This window comes from Bombina bombina, chromosome 1 (genome assembly GCF_027579735.1).
Source record: "Bombina bombina isolate aBomBom1 chromosome 1, aBomBom1.pri, whole genome shotgun sequence".
Taxonomy (NCBI): domain Eukaryota; kingdom Metazoa; phylum Chordata; class Amphibia; order Anura; family Bombinatoridae; genus Bombina; species Bombina bombina.
The window spans coordinates 1,571,723,446-1,571,745,002 of NC_069499.1; the positions used below are offsets into that span (position 1 = coordinate 1,571,723,446).

At 40.6% G+C, this 21,557-nt stretch overlaps 1 protein-coding gene across 3 annotated transcripts in view; it reads right to left on the reverse strand.

Annotated features, from left to right (window-relative positions):
- Positions 1-21,557, reverse strand: part of PIK3R5 (phosphoinositide-3-kinase regulatory subunit 5) — a 185,590-nt gene that overhangs the window by 69,435 nt on the left and 94,598 nt on the right. The gene's annotated exons all lie outside the window — the stretch shown is intronic.

Genomic DNA, 21,557 nt, shown 5'->3' on the forward strand with positions numbered 1-21,557 from the left:
GGTAGAATAGTTAGTAAATAGTTATTAACTATTTACTAACTACCTAGCTAAAATAAATTTACCTGTAAAATAAAACCTAACCTGTCTTACACTAACACCTAACCTTACACTACAATTAAATAAATTACATAAATTAAATACAATTAACTAAATTAGAAAAAAAACAAACACTAAATTACAAAAAATAAATTATCAGATATTTAAACTAATTACACCTAATCTAATAGCCCTACCAAAATAAAAAAGCCCCCCCCAAAATAAAAAAAAAACCTAGCCTAAACTAAACTACCAATAGCCCTTAAAAGGGCCTTTTGCGGGGCATTGCCCCAAATAAGTCAGCTCTTTTACCTGTAAAAAAAAGATACAAACAACCCGCCAACAGTAAAACCCATCACCCACGTAACCAACCCCCCATATAAAATCCTAACTAAAAAAACCTAAGCTCCCCTTTCCCTGAAAAGGGCATTTGTATGGGCATTGCCCTTAAAAGGACATTTAGCTCTTTTTCAAGTGCCCAAACCCTAATCTAAAAATGAAACCCACCCAATAAACCCTTAAAAAACCTAACACTAACTCCTGAAGATCCACTTACAGTTTTGAAGACCGGACATCCATCCTCAACGAAGCCGGGAGAAGTCTTCATCCAAGCGGCAATAAGTCCTCAACGAAGCCAGGAGAAGTCTTCCTCCAAGCCGGACGAAGTGGTCCTCCAGACGGGCAGAAGTCTTCATCCAGACGGCATCTTCTATCTTCATCCATCCAGCGCGGAGCGGCTCCATCTTCAAGACATCCGGCGTGGAGCATCATCTTCTTACGACGACTCTTTCAGAATGAAGGTTCCTTTAAGTGACGTCATCCAAGATGGTGTCCCTTGAATTCGGATTGGCTGATAGAATTCTATCAGCCAATCCGAATTAAAGGTAAAAAAATCCTATTGGCTGATGCAATCAGCCAATAGGATTGAGCTCTCATTCTATTGGCTGTTCCAATCAGAGAATAGAATGCGAGCTCAGGTGTAATTAGTTTAAATATCTGATAATTTATTTTTTTATTTTGTGTAATTTAGTGGGGTTTTTTTGTAATTTAGGTAATTGTATTTAATTTATGTAATTTATTTAATTGTAGTGTAATGTTAGGTGTTAGTGTAAGACAGGTTAGGTTTTATTTTACAGGTACATTTGTATTTATTTTAACTAGGTAGTTAGTAAATAGTTAATAACTATTTAGTAACTATTCTACCTAGTTAAAATAAATACAAACTTGCCTGTAAAATAAAAATAAAACCTAAGCTAGATACAATGTAACTATTAGTTATATTGTAGCTATCTTAGGGTTTATTTTACAGGTATTTAGTTTTAAATAGGAATTATTTAGATATTAATAGTAGGTTTTATTTAGATTTATTTTAATTATATTTAAGTTAGGGGGTGTTAGGGTTAGGGTTAGACTTAGGTTTAGGGGTTAATAAATTTAGTATAGTGGCGGCGATGTTGGGGGCGGCAGATTAGGGTTAATAAATGTAGGTAGGTGGCGGCGATGTTAGGGGTGGCAGATTAGGGGTTAATAATATTTAACTAGTGTTTGTGATGCGGGAGTGAGGCGGTTTAGGGGTTAATATGTTTATTATAGTGGCGGCAATGTCCGGATCGGCAGATTAGGGGTTAATAAGTATAATGTAGGTGTCGCCGATGTTGGGGGCGGCAGATTAGGGGTTAATAAGTGTATAATTAGGGGTGTTTAGACTCAGGGTTCATGTTAGGGTGTTAGGTGTAAACATAAATTTAGTTTCCCAATAGGAATTAATGGGGCTGCATTACGGAGCATTACGCTGCTTTTTTGCAGGTGTTAGACTTTTTTTCAGCCGGCTCTCCCCATTGATGTCTATGGGGAAATCGTGCACGAGCACGTAAAACCAGCTCACCGCAGCTTTCAGCACAATTTTACTTTACGCTCACTTCTTGCCTGTTAACGCCGGGTTTTTGTAAACCTGTAATACCAGCGCTGTATGGAAGTGAGCGGTGACAATAACTTGCAAGTTAGTACCGCACTCCTCATAACGCAAAACTCGTAATCTAGCCGTATATGAGGTAGGGACTACTTAATTATTAGAGATTAGTATATGTAAACCTGTCCCATGCTTGTCACAAATATAGCGATAATACACAGGAACTTTCTGTTTTAAAGAATTGTTGTTAGAAAAAATATGCATTGTTTTGTCAGGAACACACCACTTGAAAAGCTTCTCGAATGTTCCTTTTCTGCGGTAACAAGTAACAAATATAAACACGTTCCTGCACACATCAGCCTGACTAGAGTTAAAGTACAGGAAAATCAGACAACAATAATGAAAGTGAATTGCAAACACCTAGATTACGAGTCTTGCGTTAGCCTTAAAAAGCAGCATTGAGAGGTCCCAACTCTGCTTTTTAACACCCGCTGGTATTACGAGTCTTGAAATGACAGGCTCACTGCTCACTTTTTTGGTCAGACTCGAAAATACCGCAAATCCACTTACGTCAATTGCGTATCCTATATTTTCAATGGGACTTGCATAACGCCGGTATTACGAGTCTTCCAAAAAGTGAGCGGTACAGCCTCTCCTGTCAAGACTGATACCGTATTTAAAAGTCAGTAGTTAAGAGTTTTATGGGCTAACGCCGTAGTATAAAATTCTTAACTAAAGTGCTAAAAAGTACACTAACACCCATAAACTACCTATTAACCCCTAAACCGAGCCCCCCCCCCCCACATCGCAAACACTAAAAAAATATTTATAACCCCTAATCTGCCAAACCGGACATCGCCGCCACTATAAAAAATATATTAACCCCTAAACCGCCGCACTCCTGCATCGCAAACACTAGTTAAATTTATTAACCCCTAATCTGCCGTCCATAACATCGCCGACACCTACCTACATTTATTAACCCTTAATCTGCCGCCCCCAACGTTGCAGGAACTATATTAAATGTATTAACCCATAAATCTAAGTCTAACCCTAACCCTAACACCCCCTAACTTAAATATAATTTAAATAAATCTAAATAAAATTACTACAATTCACTAAATTATTCCTATTTAAAACTAAATACTTACCTATAAAATAAACCCTAAGATAGCTACAATATAACTAATAGTTACATTGTATCTAGCTTAGGGTTTATTTTTATTTTACAGGCAACTTTGTATTTATTTTAACTAGGTACAATAGTTATTAAATACTTATTAACTATTTAATCGCTACCTAGTTAAAATAAATTCAAATTTACCTGTAAAATAAATCCTAAAATAAGTTACAATTACACCTAACACTACCCTATAATTAAATTAATTACCTAAACTAAATACAATTAAATACAATTTAAAAAAATTATCTAAAGTACGGAAACCCCCCCCCCCACTAAATTACAGAAAATAATAAAATAATTACAAGTTTTTTAAACTAATTACACCTAATCTAATCCCCCTAATAAAATACAAAAGCCCCCCAAAAGAATAAAAAGCCCTACCCTATACTAAATTACAAATAGCCCTTAAAAGGGCCTTTTGCGGGGCATTGCCCCAAAGTAATCAGCTCTTTTACCTGTAAAAAAAAAGGCCAATACCCCCCAACATTAAAACCCACCCACCACCAACACACCCAACCCTACTCTAAAACCCACCCAATACCCCCTTAATAAAACCTAACACTAACCCCTTGAAGATCACCCTACCTTGAGAAGACTTCACCCAGCCGGGTGAAACTTGTAATTATTTTATTATTTTCTGTAATTTAGTGTTTTTTTTCGTACTTTAGATAATTGTATTTAATTGTATTCAATTGTATTTAGTTTAGGGAATTAATTTAATTATAGTGTAGTGTTAGGTGTAATTGTAACTTAGGTTAGGTTTTATTTTACAGGCAAATTTGTCTTTATTTTTACTAGGTAGCTATTAAATAGTTAATAACTGTTTAATAACTATTGTACCTAGTTAAAATAAATACAAACTTGCCTGTAAAATAAAAATAAACCCTAAGATAGCTACAATGTAACTATTAGTTACATTGTAGCTATATTAGGGTTTATTGTATAGGTAAGTATTTAGTTTTAAATAGGAATAATTTAGTTAATGATAGTAATTTTATTTAGATTTATTTAAATTATAATTAAGTTAGGGGGTGTTAGTGTTAGGGTTAGACTTAGGTTTAGGGGTTAATAACTTTATTATAGTGGCGGAGACGTTGTGGGCAGCAGATTAGGGGTTAATAAATGTAGGTAGGTGGCGGCGACATTGGGGGCAGCAGATTAGGGGTTAATACATATAATGTATGTGGAGGCGGTGTCCGGAGCGGCAGATTAGGGGTTAATAATTATAATGCAGGTGTTGGCGATGTCGGGGGCAGCATATTAGGGGTTAATAAATGTAAGAATAGCGGTGTTTAGACTCGGGGTTCATGTTAGGGTGTTAGGTGTAGACATAAAATGTATTTCCCCATAGGAATCAATGGGGCTGCGTTAGGAGCTTTACGCTGTTTTTTTGCAGTTGTTAGGTTTTTTTCAGCCGGCTCTCCCCGTTGATTCCAATGGGGAAATCGTGCACGAGCACGTTTTACCTGCTTACCGCTACCGTAAGCAGCGCTGGTATTGTAAAAACCCGTAATACCAGCGCTGTCTGTAGGTGAGCGTGAGGGAAAACTTCTCGTTAGCACCGCACAGCTTTACCGACAAAACTCGTAATCTAGGCGAAAGTGTTTTAATGCTGTATAATTAAAGGGACACAACCCCCATTTTTCATGATTCAGAAAGAGCATAACTTTCCAAATAACTAAAATTATCGAATTTTCTTCATTCTCTTGGTTTCAATTATTGAAAAGCAGGGACGTAAGCTCTGGAGTGTGCACGTGTCTGGAGCACTATATGGCAGCAGTTTTGCAAGAATGTTATCCATTAGCAAGTGCACTATTTCCTGCCATTTAGTTCTCCAGATACCTACCTAGGAATCTCTTCAACAAAGAATAACATAAGAGTGAAGCATTTGATCAAAGATATTGGCCTTTTTTTAAATTGCATACTCTGAATCATGAAAGAATTTTTTTGGGTTTTAATGACCCTTAAAATCTGTTATGGAGAACGTGATTTAGAGTTTAATGTCCCTTTAATATTGCTATGGGTCAGGTGGTTAACCCCTCTGTAGCTGTATTATCATCATCTGTACCAGCATGGATGAAAGGCTAAGCCACGTGCCCACCGCCTGAGACGTACTAAGGTGCATAGCGCAGAGAGGGGGGTTAAGGAAGCGCACTTCCTCCTGCACACACAAATAGCCAGACAAAACCTCTATTCTAATTTCATTTCCTTCCTGAAAAACCCAAATTACTGTAAAGTTTATTTGCACAGCAGTTTGTTTCCTCTTAATCTGATCGTTCGTGCACTGCAGGAGTGGGGTAACCATCGCTCTCATTAGCACACACACAAAGCTTTGCAAATGTAAAGTTCCTAGAAACACTCTTCAAACCTCTCAAGCGTTTTTAGCTTCTGTTAACAGTACAGGTGCCAAGCCCTTAAAGGGACAGTCAACACCAAAATTATTATTGTTTAAAAAGATAGCTAGCGCCTTTACTACCCATTCCCCAGCTCTGCACAACACACATTGTTATATTAATGTACTTTATAACATTTAAACCTCTAAATCTCTGCCTGTTTCTAAGTCACAACAGACAGCTCCTTTTTTATTACCCTTTCACAACAGGAGACTGCTAGTTCATGCGTGCCATATAGATAACATCGTGCTTTCTCCCATGGAGTTGTGCATGAAACAACACTAATTGGCTAAAATGCAAGTCAGTAAAGGTAATCATAGGCGCATATGCTGATTTCTAAGTCCTTGAAGGCCACCTCTTATCTCAGTGCATTTGACAGTTTTTTCACAGATAGACAGCACTAGTTCATATGTGCCATATTGATAAACAGTGTGCTCACTCCCGGAGTTATTTATGAGTCAGCACTGATTGGCTAAAATACAAGTCTGTCAAAAGAACTGAGATAAGGGGGCAGTCGGCAAAGGCTTAGATAAAAGGTAATCACAGAGGTAAAAAGTATATTAATATAACTATGTTGGCTGTGCAAAACTGGGGAATGGGTAATTGAGAAATTATGGGGCCAAATTATCAAAGTGCGAGTGGACATAATCCGCTGTAGTGTTCATGTCCGCCACACATAGATAAATGCCGACAGCATACGCTGTCAGCATTTATCATTGCACAAGCATTTCACAAGAAATGCTTGTGCAATCCCGCCCCCTGCAAATTCGCAGCCAATTGGCCGCTAGCAGGGGGTGTCAATCAACCTGATCATATCATATCGGGCTGATTGCTGTCCGCTGCCTCAGAGGTGGCAAATGAGTTAAGGAGCAGCGGTCTTAAGACCACTGAAGGCTCGCGTGAAAACAGATTCATTGGAGCTGATTGACGGTGTGATAAAATGGCCCCTATCTATCTTTTTAAACAATAAACATTTTGGAGTAGACTGTCTCTTTAACCCCTTGACGCCTCCAACGTGTTCTGTAGTAATCTGCTGCACTACATTATAGCTCTTTTTAGCAGTTATGGGGTTAAACATGTCAGCACTTGGCTATCCATGACCCGCCCCTTGTTGTTGCCAGTTATTCATTAAAGGGACTGTAAAGTCAAAATGAAAATGTAATGGATTGGACATAGTATTCAATTGTAAACACTTTTCCAGTTTAATCCAAATATCAATTTTGCTTGGTTTTCTTGTGGTATTCTTTGTTAAACAGTAATCATAGGTGGGCTCAGGAGCGTGCATGTGTATTTAGCTACCTGGCAGCAGTGTTTTCAACAATGTTTAAAGCAATGTTATATATTGTTGCAAATACTGTTGCCATAGAATGCTAAGAACATGTGCAAAGGCTTAGATAAAGCCTTTTATCCTCTTAAGCTCGTATGAGCCTACCGAGGTTCCGTTTTCAAAAAGGAATAGCAAAAGAAAAAATAAATGAAATAATAGAAGTAAACTCTTACAGTTGCTTTCTCTATCTGAATCATGAATGTTTAACCCCTTAATGACACAAGTCGTACAGGGTACGTCGCACACAACCTGGTCTTCAAAGACCAGCGACGTACCCTGTACGACTTTGGGGATTATCGAGGCATCCTGCAATAACATTTTTCCCCCATCCGATGCAGAGAGAGCCACTCTGTGGCCCTCTCTGCACCGGTATCGTTGGCCGCAATCGTTGGTGGGTGGGAGCTGACGTGGGAGGCGGGTGGGCGGCCATCGATGAAAGGCTGAAGACAGAGGGGGGCGAGATCGCGGGCGGGGTTGTCGGGAGCGCGCGCGTGCATGGGGGCGGCGGGCGGGCGGGCGCGTGCACGGGGAGGGAGCGGGTGGGAACCGCTTCACTACAGAAAAAACGTAACAGTAAGGGGGGATAAAATCCCTAATAAAAGTAAATCCAAGGGATCTGGGAGCGGGTGGGGGATTGGTCTGTGGGGGGGGGGGGAAAGCTACACTACAGAAAAAAGGGGGGAAAAAATAAAAAAGAAAAAAAATACATTTTTATTTGCAAACTGGGTACTGGCAAACAGCTGCCAGTACCCAAGATGGCTCCCAGTAAGTTAGAGGTGGAGGGTAGAGAGCTGTTTGGGGGGGGGGATCAGGGAGGTTGGGGGCTAAGGGGGATCCTACACAGCTGCATATGTAAATATGCTATACAATTTTTTTTATTTTTTTTAAATACACCTTTTATTTTAGTACTGGCAGACTTTCTGCCAGTACTTAAGATGGCGGGGACAATTGTGGGATGGGGGAGGGAAGAGAGCTGTTTGGGAGGGATCCTGGGGTGTGATGTGTCAGGTGGGAGGCTGATCTCTACGCTAAAGCTAAAATTAACCCTGCAAGCTCCCTACAAATGACCTAATTAACCCCTGCACTGCTGGGCATAATACGCGTGTGGTGCGCAGCGGCATTTAGTGGCCTTATAATTACCAAAAAGCAACGCCAAAGCCATATATGTCTGCTATTTCTGAACAAAGGGGATCCCAGAGAAGCATTTACAATCATTTATGCCATACTTGCAAAAGTTGTTTGTAAATAATTTCAGTGAGAAACCTAAAATTGTGAAAAAGTTTACGTTTTTTTTTTATTTGATCGCATTTAGCGGTGAAATGGTAGCATGAAATATACCAAGATGGGCCTAGATCAATACTTTGGGTTGTCTACTACACTACACTAAAGCTAAAATTAACCCTAGACGCTCCCTACATGCTCCCTAATTAACCCCTTCACTGCTGGGCATAATACACGTGTGATGCGCAGTGGCATTTAGCGGCCTTCTAATTAGCAAAAAGCAACGCCAAAGCCATATATGTCTGCTATTTCTGAACAAAGGGGATCCCAGAGAAGCATTTACAACCATTTATGCCATAATTGCACAAGTTGTTTGTAAATAATTTCAGTGAGAAACCTAAAGTTTGTGAAAATATTTGGGAAAAAGTGAACAATTTTTTTTATTTGATTGCATTTGGTGGTGAAATGGTGGCATGAAATATACCAAAATGGGCCTAGATCAATACTTTGGGATGTCTTCTAAAAAAAAAATATATACATGTCAATGGATATTCAGGGATTCCTGACAGATATCAGTGTCCCAATGTAACTAGTGCTAATTTTGAAAAAAAAGTGGTTTGGAAATAGCAAAGTGCTACTTGTATTTATTGCCCTATAACTTGCAAAGAACATGTAAACATTGGGTATTTCTAAACTCAGGACAAAATTTAGAAACTATTTAGCATGGGTGTTTTTTGGTGGTTGTAGATGTGTAACAGATTTTGGGGGTCAAAGTTAGAAAAAGTGTGTTTTTTCCATTTTTTCCTCATATTTTATCATTTTTTTAAAGTAAATGATAAGATATGATAAAAATAATGGTATCTTTAGAAAGCCCATTTAATGGCGAGAAAAACGGTATATAATATGTGTGGGTACAGTAAATGAGTAAGAGGAAAATTACAGCTAAACACAAACACTGCAGAAATGTAAAAATAGCCCTGGTCCTTCAGGGAAAGAAATTGAAAAATGGCCTTGTCCTTAAGGGGTTAATGTTTATTACCCTTTAATATACAGAGTGCTGTTTTAAAGACTGCAAGGCTGTTTAGTTAAATAAACGGTTGCAGCAGTTTTTTTAGCACATGAGAAACCATTAGAAAGCTACGCAAAAACTGCATTTCTGATTGATTGGAATGACCCAGAACTGAGCCCAGTTCTAGTAAGAAAAAGGCATTTTATTTTTAGCCAGTGGAATTATTGGTGGGGCAATCACGGGGCGCACACGGTGTGAACCTCTGTACAGCCCTATACCGTTTCAATGGAACTTGTATGATCTTTGTTTTCTGAATCACTTGAATTAGTAAAACCACTTGCATATATGATTTAACACAACTCTAATAAAACTGTATAGAACACACATAGAACAAGTTTATTGCTTCCAAGTCTATTTCACAGATAATAATAATCAAAGCAAAACACAACGTCCAGAGACTTCTCTGCAATCCTAAATGAACATTCTGTTAGTATTTAAATTGTGTTCAGACAGAGCATACAATTTAAAAATAAAGTTTTGCTATCCAATTAGCTTTGTTCTCATAATACTCTGTATTGAAGAGATACCTAGGTAGGCATCAGTAGAACTACATGCCTGCAAATGGATAACATTCTTATAGTGCTGCTATCTAGTGCTCTTGCAAATGGATAACATTCTTACAGTGCTGCCCTCTAGTGCTCTTGCAGATGGATAACATTCTTATAGTGCTGCCATCTAGTGCTCTTGCAAATGCATTACATTCTTATAGTGCTGCCCTCTAGTGCTCTTGCAAATGGATAACATTCTTATAGTGCTGCTATCTAGTGCTCTTGCAAATGGATAACATTCTTATAGTGCTGCCCTCTAGTGCTCTTGCAAATGGATAACATTCTTATAGTGCTGCTATCTAGTGCTCTTGCAAATGGATAACATTCTTATAGTGCTGCTATCTAGTGCTCTTGCAAATGGATAACATTCTTATAGTGCTGCTATCTAGTGCTCTTGCAAATGGATAACATTCTTATAGTGCTGCTATCTAGTGCTCTTGCAAATGGATAACATTCTTATAGTGCTGCTATCTAGTGCTCTTGCAAATGGATAACATTCTTATAGTGCTGCTATCTAGTGCTCTTGCAAATGGATAACATTCTTATAGTGCTGTCATCTAGTGCTCTTGCAAATGGATAACATTCTTATAGTGCTGCCCTCTAGTGCTCTTGCAAATGGATAACATTCTTATAGTGCTGCCCTCTAGTGCTCTTGCAAATGGATAACATTCTTATAGTGCTGCCCTCTAGTGCTCTTGCAAATGGATAACATTCTTATAGTGCTGCCCTCTAGTGCTCTTGCAAATGGATAACATTCTTATAGTGCTGTCCTCTAGTGCTCTTGCAAATGGATAACATTCTTATAGTGCTGCCATCTAGTGCTCTTGCAAATGGATAACATTCTTATAGTGCTGCCCTCTAGTGCTCTTGCAAATGGATAACATTCTTATAGTGCTGCCATCTAGTGCTCTTGCAAATGGATAACATTCTTATAGTGCTGTCCTCTAGTGCTCTTGCAAATGGATAACATTCTTATAGTGCTGCCATCTAGTGTTCTTGCAAATGGATAACATTCTTATAGTGCTGCCCTCTAGTGCTCTTGCAAATGGATAACATTCTTATAGTGCTGCCCTCTAGTGCTCTTGCAAATGGATAACATTCTTATAGTGCTGCCCTCTAGTGCTCTTGCAAATGGATAACATTCTTATAGTGCTGCCCTCTAGTGCTCTTGCAAATGGATAACATTCTTATAGTGCTGCCCTCTAGTGCTCTTGCAAATGGATAACATTCTTATAGTGCTGCCCTCTAGTGCTCTTGCAAATGGATAACATTCTTATAGTGCTGCCATCTAGTGCTCTTGCAAATGGATAACATTCTTACAGTGCTGCCCTCTAGTGCTCTTGCAAATGGATAACATTCTTATAGTGCTGCCCTCTAGTGCTATTGCAAATGGATAACATTCTTATAGTGCTGCCCTCTAGTGCTCTTGCAAATGGGTAACATTCTTACAGTGCTGCCCTCTAGTGCTCTTGCAAATGGATAACATTCTTATAGTGCTGCCCTCTAGTGCTCTTGCAAATGGATAACATTCTTATAGTGCTGCCCTCTAGTGCTCTTGCAAATGGATAACATTCTTACAGTGCTGCCCTCTAGTGCTCTTGCAAATGGATAACATTCTTATAGTGCTGCCCTCTAGTGCTCTTGCAAATGGATAACATTCTTATAGTGCTGCCCTCTAGTGCTCTTGCAAATGGGTAACATTCTTATAGTGCTGCCATCTAGTGCTCTTACAAATGGATAACATTCTTATAGTGCTGCCCTCTAGTGCTCTTGCAAATGGGTAACATTCTTATAGTGCTGCCCTCTAGTGCTCTTGCAAATGGATAACATTCTTATAGTGCTGCTATCTAGTGCTCTTGCAAATGGGTAACATTCTTATAGTGCTGCCATCTAGTGCTCTTGCAAATGGATAACATTCTTATAGTGCTTCCCTCTAGTGTTCTTGCAAATGGATAACATTCTTATAGTGCTGCCATCTAGTGCTCTTGCAAATGGATAACATTCTTATAGTGCTGCCCTCTAGTGCTCTTGCAAATGGGTAACATTCTTATAGTGCTGCCCTCTAGTGCTCTTGCAAATGGGTAACATTCTTATAGTGCTGCCCTCTAGTGCTCTTGCAAATGGATAACATTCTTATAGTGCTGCCCTCTAGTGCTCTAGCAAATGGATAACATTCTTATAGTGCTTCCCTCTAGTGCTCTTGCAAATGGATAATATTCTTATAGTGCTTCCCTCTAGTGCTCTTGCAAATGGATAATATTCTTATAGTGCTGCCCTCTAGTGCTCTAGCAAATGGATAACATTCTTATAGTGCTGCCCTCTAGTGCTCTTGCAAATGGATAACATTCTTATAGTGCTGCCCTATAGTGTTCTTGCAAATGGATAACATTATTATAGTGCTGCCCTCTAGTGCTCTTGTAAATGGGTAACATTCTTATAGTGCTGCCATCTAGTGCTCTTGCAAATGGATAACATTCTTATAATGCTGCCCTCTAGTGCTCTTGCAAATGGATAACATTCTTATAGTGCTGCCATCTAGTGCTCTTGCAAATGGATAACATTCTTATAGTGCTGTCCTCTAGTGCTCTTGCTAATAGATAACATTCTTATAGTGCTGCCCTCTAGTGTTCTTGCAAATGGGTAACATTCTTATAGTGCTGCCCTCTAGTGCTCTTGCAAATGGGTAACATTCTTATAGTGCTGCCCTCTAGTGCTCTTGCAAATGGGTAACATTCTTATAGTGCTGCCCTCTAGTGCTCTTGCAAATGAATAACATTCTTATAGTGCTGCCCTCTAGTGCTCTTGCAAATGGGTAACATTCTTATAGTGCTGCCCTCTAGTGCTCTTGCAAATGGATAACATTCTTATAGTGCTGCCCTCTAGTGCTCTTGCAAATGGATAACATTCTTATAGTGCTGCCCTCTAGTGCTCTTGCAGATGGATAACATTCTTATAGTGCTGCCCTCTAGTGCTCTTGCAAATGAATAACATTCTTATAGTGCTGCCATCTAGTGCTCTTGCAAATGGGTAACATTCTTATAGTGCTGCCATCTAGTGCTCTTGCAAATGGGTAACATTCTTATAGTGCTGCCATCTAGTGCTCTTGCAAATGGGTAACCTTCTTATAGTGCTGCCCTCTAGTGCTCTTGCAAATGGATAACATTCTTATAGTGCTGCCATCTAGTGCTCTTGCAAATGGGTAACATTCTTATAGTGCTGCCCTCTAGTGCTCTTGCAAATGGGTAACATTCTTGCAAAACTGCTGCCATGTAGCTCTTCAGAAATGGGAAGGCTTCTAAGCTTATGTTCCTGCTTTTCAACAAAAGATATGAAGAGAAGGAAGACAGTTTGACAATAGAAGTAAATTAGAAAGTTGTTTAAAATTCCATGCTCTATCTGAATCACAAAAGAAAACTTGTGGCTTCCATGTTCGTTTAATATATATATATACTGTATATATAAATAGCAAAGAGGTGCACTCTCACTCAGTCCATTACCTGCCAGGGTGCTAATGAAAATTTATATAAGAATAAACAAAACTTGCACTCTCTGGTCTTTTTAACAATATTTTACTGTGAACAGTTGTGACGTTTCAGGGACAAAGTATCCCCTTCCTCAGACACAGTGCTTATGAAGTGCAACAAATACAGTGAGGCCCCGGTTTACGCACGACTCGGTATACGAAATTTCGGTTTACGAAATCGAAATTTGAAGAAAATTTGACTCGGTTTAAGAATTTTTTTCGCAATACGAAACAAAATGCCGGTTTGCCCCCTCGGTTTACGAATATTTTTCGCAATACGAAACCAGTGGCCCCTGTGCCCCCTGCATACTCAAGTATGATTGAATTAATATTGAATTAATGAAGTTTGGGTACCAGTGTGGAGGTGTTGGAGAGGTTTTGGAGCCATTTTGCAGCAAGTTGTTGAGCCTTTTGGAGCCATTTGCAGCAAGTTGTTAAGCCTTTTGGAGCCATTTGCAGCAAGTTGTTAAGCCTTTTGGAGCCATTTGCAGCAAGTTGTTAAGCCTTTTGGAGCCATTTGCAGCAAGTTGTTAAGCCTTTTGGAGCCATTTGCAGCAAGTTGTTGAGCCTTTTGGAGCCATTTGCAGCAAGTTGTTAAGCCTTTTGGAGCCATTTGCAGCAAGTTGTGGAGCCTTTTGGAGACATTGGAGCCATTTGCAGCAAGTTGTGGAGCCTTTTGGAGACATTGGAGCCATTTGCAGCAAGTTGTTAAGCCTTTTGGAGCCTTTTGGAGCATTTTTTGGACACTTTATTTGAATTTTTTCGGACCTCCGGAACGCATTAATTGATTTTCAATGCATTCCTATGGGAAACCGTGTTTCGGTTTACGAATTTTTCGCAATACGAAACGACCCGGAGAACGAATTAAATTCGTAAACCGAGGCCTCACTGTATATAGCAAATGTATACAAACAACCCCACCCCCTCAGTGAGACAAAAATCGCCAAAGAGTAACCATAGTAACCACTATGTCACATGAGTAAACAATATTATTATTATATTAAAGAGACATAAAACCTAAAATTTTATTTCATGATTCAGACAGAATAGGCAATGTTAAATGACTTTCTAATTTTCTTCTATTATCAAATTGTCTTCATTCTCTTTGTATCTTTTGTAGAAAAGTGGGAGGTAAGCTTAGGGAGGTGCACATGTCTGCAACACTATATAGCAGCAGTGGAGCACTAGAGCGCAGCAGTGGAGCACTAGAGGGCAGCAGTGGAGCACTAGAGGGCAGCAGTTTTGCAGAAGCACTAGAGGGCAGCAGTTTTGCAGGAGCACTAGAGGGCAGCAGTGGAGCACTAGAGGGCAGCAGTGGAGCACTAGAGGGCAGCAGTGGAGCACTAGAGGGCAGCAGTTTTGCAGGAGCACTAGAGGGCAGCAGTGGAGCACTAGAGGGCAGCAGTTTTGCAGGAGCACTAGAGGGCAGCAGTGGAGCACTAGAGGGCAGCAGTTTTGCAGGAGCACTAGAGGGCAGCAGTTTTGCAGGAGCACTAGAGGGCAGCAGTGGAGCACTAGAGGGCAGCAGTGGAGCACTAGAGGGCAGCAGTTTTGCAGGAGCACTAGAGGGCAGCAGTGGAGCACTAGAGGGCAGCAGTGGAGCACTAGAGGGCAGCAGTTTTGCAGGAGCACTAGAGGGCAGCAGTGGAGCACTACAGGGCAGCAGTGGAGCACTAGAGGGCAGCAGTTTTGCAGGAGCACTAGAGGGCAGCAGTTTTGCAGGAGCACTAGAGGGCAGCAGTGGAGCACTAGAGGGCAGCAGTTTTGCAGGAGCACTAGAGGGCAGCAGTGGAGCACTAGAGGGCAGCAGTGGAGCACTAGAGGGCAGCAGTTTTGCAGGAGCACTAGAGGGCAGCAGTTATGCAGGAGCACTAGAGGGCAGCAGTTTTGCAGAAGCACTAGAGGGCAGCAGTTTTGCAGGAGCACTAGAGGGCAGCAGTTTTGCAGGAGCACTAGAGGGCAGCAGTTATGCAGGAGCACTAGAGGGCAGCAGTTTTGCAGAAGCACTAGAGGGCAGCAGTTTTGCAGGAGCACTAGAGGGCAGCAGTTTTGCAGGAGCACTAGAGGGCAGCAGTGGAGCACTAGAAGGCATCAGTTTTGCAGGAGCACTGGAGGGCAGCAGTTTTGCAGGAGCACTGGAGGGCAGCAGTTTTGCAGGAGCACTAGAGGGCAGCAGTGGAGCACTAGAGGGCAGCAGCTTTGCAGGAGCACTAGAGGGCAGCAGTGGAGCACTAGAGAGCAGCAGTTTTGCAGGAGAACTAGAGGGCAGCAGTTTTGCAGGAGCACTGGAGGGCAGCAGTTTTGCAGGAGCACTAGAGGGCAGCAGTTTTGCAGGAGCACTAGAGGGCAGCAGTTTTGCAGGAGAACTAGAGGGCAGCAGTTTTGCAGGAGAACTAGAGGGCAGCAGTTTTGCAGCAGCACTAGAGGGCAGCAGTGGAGCACTAGAGGGCAGCAGTTTTGCAGGAGCACTGGAGGGCAGCAGTTTTGCAGGAGCACTGGAGGGCAGCAGTTTTGCAGGAGCACTAGAGGGCAGCAGTTTTGCAGGAGCACTAGAGGGCAGCAGTGGAGCACTAGAGGGCAGCAGTTTTGCAGGAGCACTAGAGGGCAGCAGTTTTGCAGGAGCACTGGAGGGCAGCAGTTTTGCAGGAGCACTAGAGGGCAGCAGTTTTGCAGGAGCACTAGAGGGCAGCAGTGGAGCACTAGAGGGCAGCAGTTTTGCAGGAGCACTAGAGGGCAGCAGTGGAGCACTAGAGGGCAGCAGTTTAGCAGGAGCACTAGAGGGTAGCAGTTTTGCAGGAGCACTGGAGGGCAGCAGTTTTGCAGGAGCACTGGAGGGCAGCAGTGGAGCAGGAGCACTAGAGGGCAGCACTATGTCCTGCAGTATAGTGCTCCAGACACTGACTTGCATGAACAGGTTACCCTCCCTATTACCCTACAAGATTTTAATTTATATTAACAGTGAAGACAAAAGTACATTTTTATGATTAAGATACAGCAGCAATTTTAAACAACTTTCCTATTTACTTCTATTATTAATTTAACTTTGTTCTGTTGGTATAGTTTGTTGTACTTGTAAGGCTTAGAGATGAAACTGTCCTCCATTAAATTCTGTACAAGCTGCAGCTGATTGGGTATCAGCAGTAGCTGGGGTCACATTTTAGCCCCTCCCCAAAGCTCTGCCTTAAGCTCCACCCATGCCCCTGTCATATTTTCACAACCGAACAGCGATTTTATTCATTTGCCTGCTACTAAAATCTAAAAAAAAAAATTATTCTTCCTAGCTGCCAGCAATACACACAAATGAGTGATTTTACTGCCTTTGGCAGCTAGTAAAAAAAAGGAGCAATTATTTAAATTTCCTGTCTGTAGTGTTGTAGATTTTGTTTTACTATTTAATATATTCCTAATAGATAACTATTTGTTTACATTGTTGTTATTTGTGTCTTTACATTTAAAAAAAACTTCAATTTCATTAAGGTGTGTAGACTTTTTATATCCACTGTACACACTAGCAGACCTACATATAAACATTTGCATACATACGCATGCGTTTATACTCATACACATTAACCCTTTCCTGCCGGGGTTAAAGTGTCTACAATTATTGGATCGGGTCTGGGGGGCGTCCCTATAACCCTAGGAACGCCCTCGAGACCGTGATCAAATCCAGGAAGCGCAGTAGGCTTCAGGACATTCCGTCATAACGGCTCTAAAGCCCAGTCTAATTATGACGGAATAGAACGGCATAACGGTGTTAAAAGGTTAACATATTTTCACAAGTACACATGCACGTACACAGATAAGCACACAGACACACATACACATACAGAAGTACACTCACATGCATACACACTCATACTCATACACACACACATACATACACAGGTAAGCACACAGACACACATACACATACAGAAGTACACTCACATGCATACACACTCATACTCATACACACACACATACACAGGTAAGCACATAGACACACATACACATGCCCATATACATACAGAAGTACATTAACATGCATACACACTCATACTCATAAACACACGCACATACACAGATAAGCACACAGACACACATACACATACAGAAGTACATTAACATGCATACACACTCATACACACACACACACACATACACAGGTAAGCACACAGACACACATACACATGCCCATACACATACAGAAGTACATTCACATGCATACACACTCATACTCATACACACACACACATACGCACATACACAGGTAAGCAACCAGACACACATACACATGCCCATACACATACAGAAGTACATTCACATGCATACACACTCATACTCATACACGCACATACACATACACAGGTAAGCACACAGACACACAGACACATACAGAAGTACATTCACATGCATACGCACTCATACTCATACACACACACACATGCACATACACATACAGAAGTACATTCACATGCATACACACTCATACTCATACACACACACACACGCACATACACAGATAAGCACACAGACACACATACACATGCCCATACACATACAGAAGTACATTTACATGCATACACACTCATACACACATGCCCATACACATACAGAAGTACATCACATACAGAAGTACATTTACATGCATACACACTCATACACACACACATGCCCATACACATACAGAAGTACATCACATACAGAAGTACATTTACATGCATACACACTCATACTCATACACACACACACATGCCCATACACATACAGAAGTACATTTACATGCATACACACTCATACTCATACACACACACACATGCACATACACAGATATGCACACAGACACACATACACATGCCCATACACATACAGAAGTACATTAACATGCATAAGCACTCATACTCATACACACACACACACACACACACATGCACATACACATACAGAACTACATTAACATGCATACACACTCATACTCATACACACACACATACACAGGTAAGCACACAGACACACATGCACATGCCCATACACATACAGAAGTACATTAACATGCATACACAATCATACTCATACACACACACACACACATGCCCATACACATACAGAAGTACATTTACATGCATACACACTCATGCTCATACACACACACGTGCACATACACAGATATGCACACAGACACACATACACATGCCCATACACATACAGAAGTACATTAACATGCATACACACTCATACTCATACACACACACACACACATACACAGGTAAGCACACAGACACACATACACATGCCCATACACATACAGAAGTACATTAACATGCATACACACTCATACTCATACACACACATACACATACACACACACACATGCACATACACAGGTAAGCACACATACACATGCCCATACACATACAGAAGTACATTTACATGCATACACACTCATACTCATACACACACACACACATGCCCATACACATAAAGAAGTACATTTACATGCATACACACTCATACTCATACACACACACACACATGCACATACACAGATAAGCACACAGACACACATACACAAGCCCATACACATACAAAAGTACATTAACATGCATAAGCACTCATACTCATACACACACACATATGCACATACACATACAGAAGTACATTAACATGCATACACACTCATACTCATACACGCACATACACATACACAGGTAAGCACACAGACACACATACACATGCCCATACACATACAGAAGCACATTAACATGCATAAACACTCATACTCATACACACACACACATACACAGGTAAGCACACAGACACACATACACATGCCCATACACATACAGAAGTACATTAACATGCATACGCACTCATACTCATACACACACATACACATACACACACACACATGCACATACACAGGTAAGCACACAGACACACACACACATGCCCATACACATACAGAAGTACATTTACATGCATAAGCACTCATACTCATACACACACATATGCAGAAGCACACTCACAGGCACACTCTCACTCATACACATGCAGAAGCACACTTACATATACACACACTCATACACATGCAGAAGCACACTTACATATACACACACTCATACACATACAGAAGCACACTCACATATACACACACTCATACACATGCAGAAGCACACTTACATATACACACACTCATACACATACAGAAGCACACTCACATATACACACACTCATACACATGCAGAAGCACACTTACATATACACACACTCATACACATACAGAAGCACACTCACATATACACACACTCATACACATGCAGAAGCACACTTACATATACACACACTCATACACATGCAGAAGCACACTTACATATACACACACTCATACACATACAGAAGCACACTTAAACACACTCATACACATGCAGAAGCACACTCACATTCACACTCTCACTCATACACATGCAGAAGTACACTCACATGCACACTCTCACTCATACACATGCAGAAGCACATTCACATGCACACTATCACTTATACACATACAGAAGCACACTCGCATGCACTCTATCACTTATACACATACATAAGCACACTTACATATACACACACTCATACACATGCAGAAGCACACTTACATATACACACACTCATACACATGCAGAAGCACACTTACATATAGACACACTCATACACATGCAGAAGCACACTTACATATACACACACTCATACACATGCAGAAGCACACTTACATATACACACACTCATACACATGCAGAAGCACACTTACATATAGACACACTCATACACATGCAGAAGCACACTTACATATACACACACTCATACACATGCAGAAGCACACTTACATATACACACACTCATACACATGCAGAAGCACACTTACATATACACTCACTCATACACATGTCCATACACATACAGAAGCACACTCACTCATACACATGCTTACTTACTCATGCACACTCACTCATACACATGCACACTTATTCATAGACATGCACACTCACTCATGCACATACACATACAGAAGCATACTCACATGCACACTCTCACACACACACAGAAGGACACATACTCATGCAGAAGCACATAAACATGCAGAAGCAAATTCACATGCACACACACTCATACACACACAGACATGCACACTCACTCATACACACACACACAGACATGCAAGAACACATGCACACATTTTTCACAATGTAAATACTTTACCCCTTACATTAGGTAGCTGCTTTTTCTGTGAAAACAAAACACTGAACCTGGACAGGAAGGATGATGTTTAATTTAGTAGCCGTATTTTCTGAGAATTAAACTGAGGAGATTTACCACAAAGAACCACAATGTAGCAGCCACTTGTTTACTGATCAGTCACATATCAGACAGATATGGAACTCACATATTTGTGTTTAATGGACGTGTAAATGTTTTTGTTGCATGAAAAATAAGTGATCTGAAGTGTGACAGTGATAAACAATGATGATAAGCTTTATTTATCATTTGCTCTCAGGAACCTCGCAGCTGCTGATACAATGCTGCCCCCTGGTCTTAAGACCATAGCTACTTAACAAGCGTTTCAGACTTGTTCGCATATCAGCAGCTTAATAAATGGGCCCACAGGCTTTAAGTACAGGGATAAGGTATATGACACGGTGAAAAAGGTAAAGTGTTTGTGTATATGTGTGTGTAGGTGTGTGCATGTGTGTATGTTTGTGTGTTTTTGTATATGAGTGTGTATGTGTGTGTGTAGGTGTGTGCATGTGTGTATGTTTGTGTGTTTTTGTATATGAGTGTGCATGTGTGTGTGTAGGTGTGTATGTGTATATGTGTGTTTGTATATGAGTGTGTATGTGTATATGTGTGTGTGTAGGTGTGTGCATGTGTGTATGTTTGTGTGTGTATGTATGTGTGTGTTTGTATATGAGTGTGTATGTGTGTGTGTAGGTCTGTGCATGTGTGTATGTATGTGTGTGTTTGTATATGAGTGTGTATGTGTATATATGAGTGTGTATGTGTGTATGTTTGTGTGTGTATGTATGTGTGTGTTTGTATATGAGTGTGTATGTGTAGGTGTGTGCATGTGTGTATGTTTGTGTGTATGTGTATATGTGTGTTTGTATATGAGTGTGTATGTGTATATGTGTGTGTGTAGGTGTGTGCATGTGTGTATGTTTGTGTGTGTATGTATGTGTGTGTTTGTATATGAGTGTGTGTGTGTAGGTGTGTGCATGTGTGTATGTATGTGTGTGTTTGTATATGAATGTGTATGTGTATATATGAGTGTGTATGTGTGTATGTTTGTGTGTGTATGTATGTGTGTGTTTGTATATGAGTGTGTATGTGTG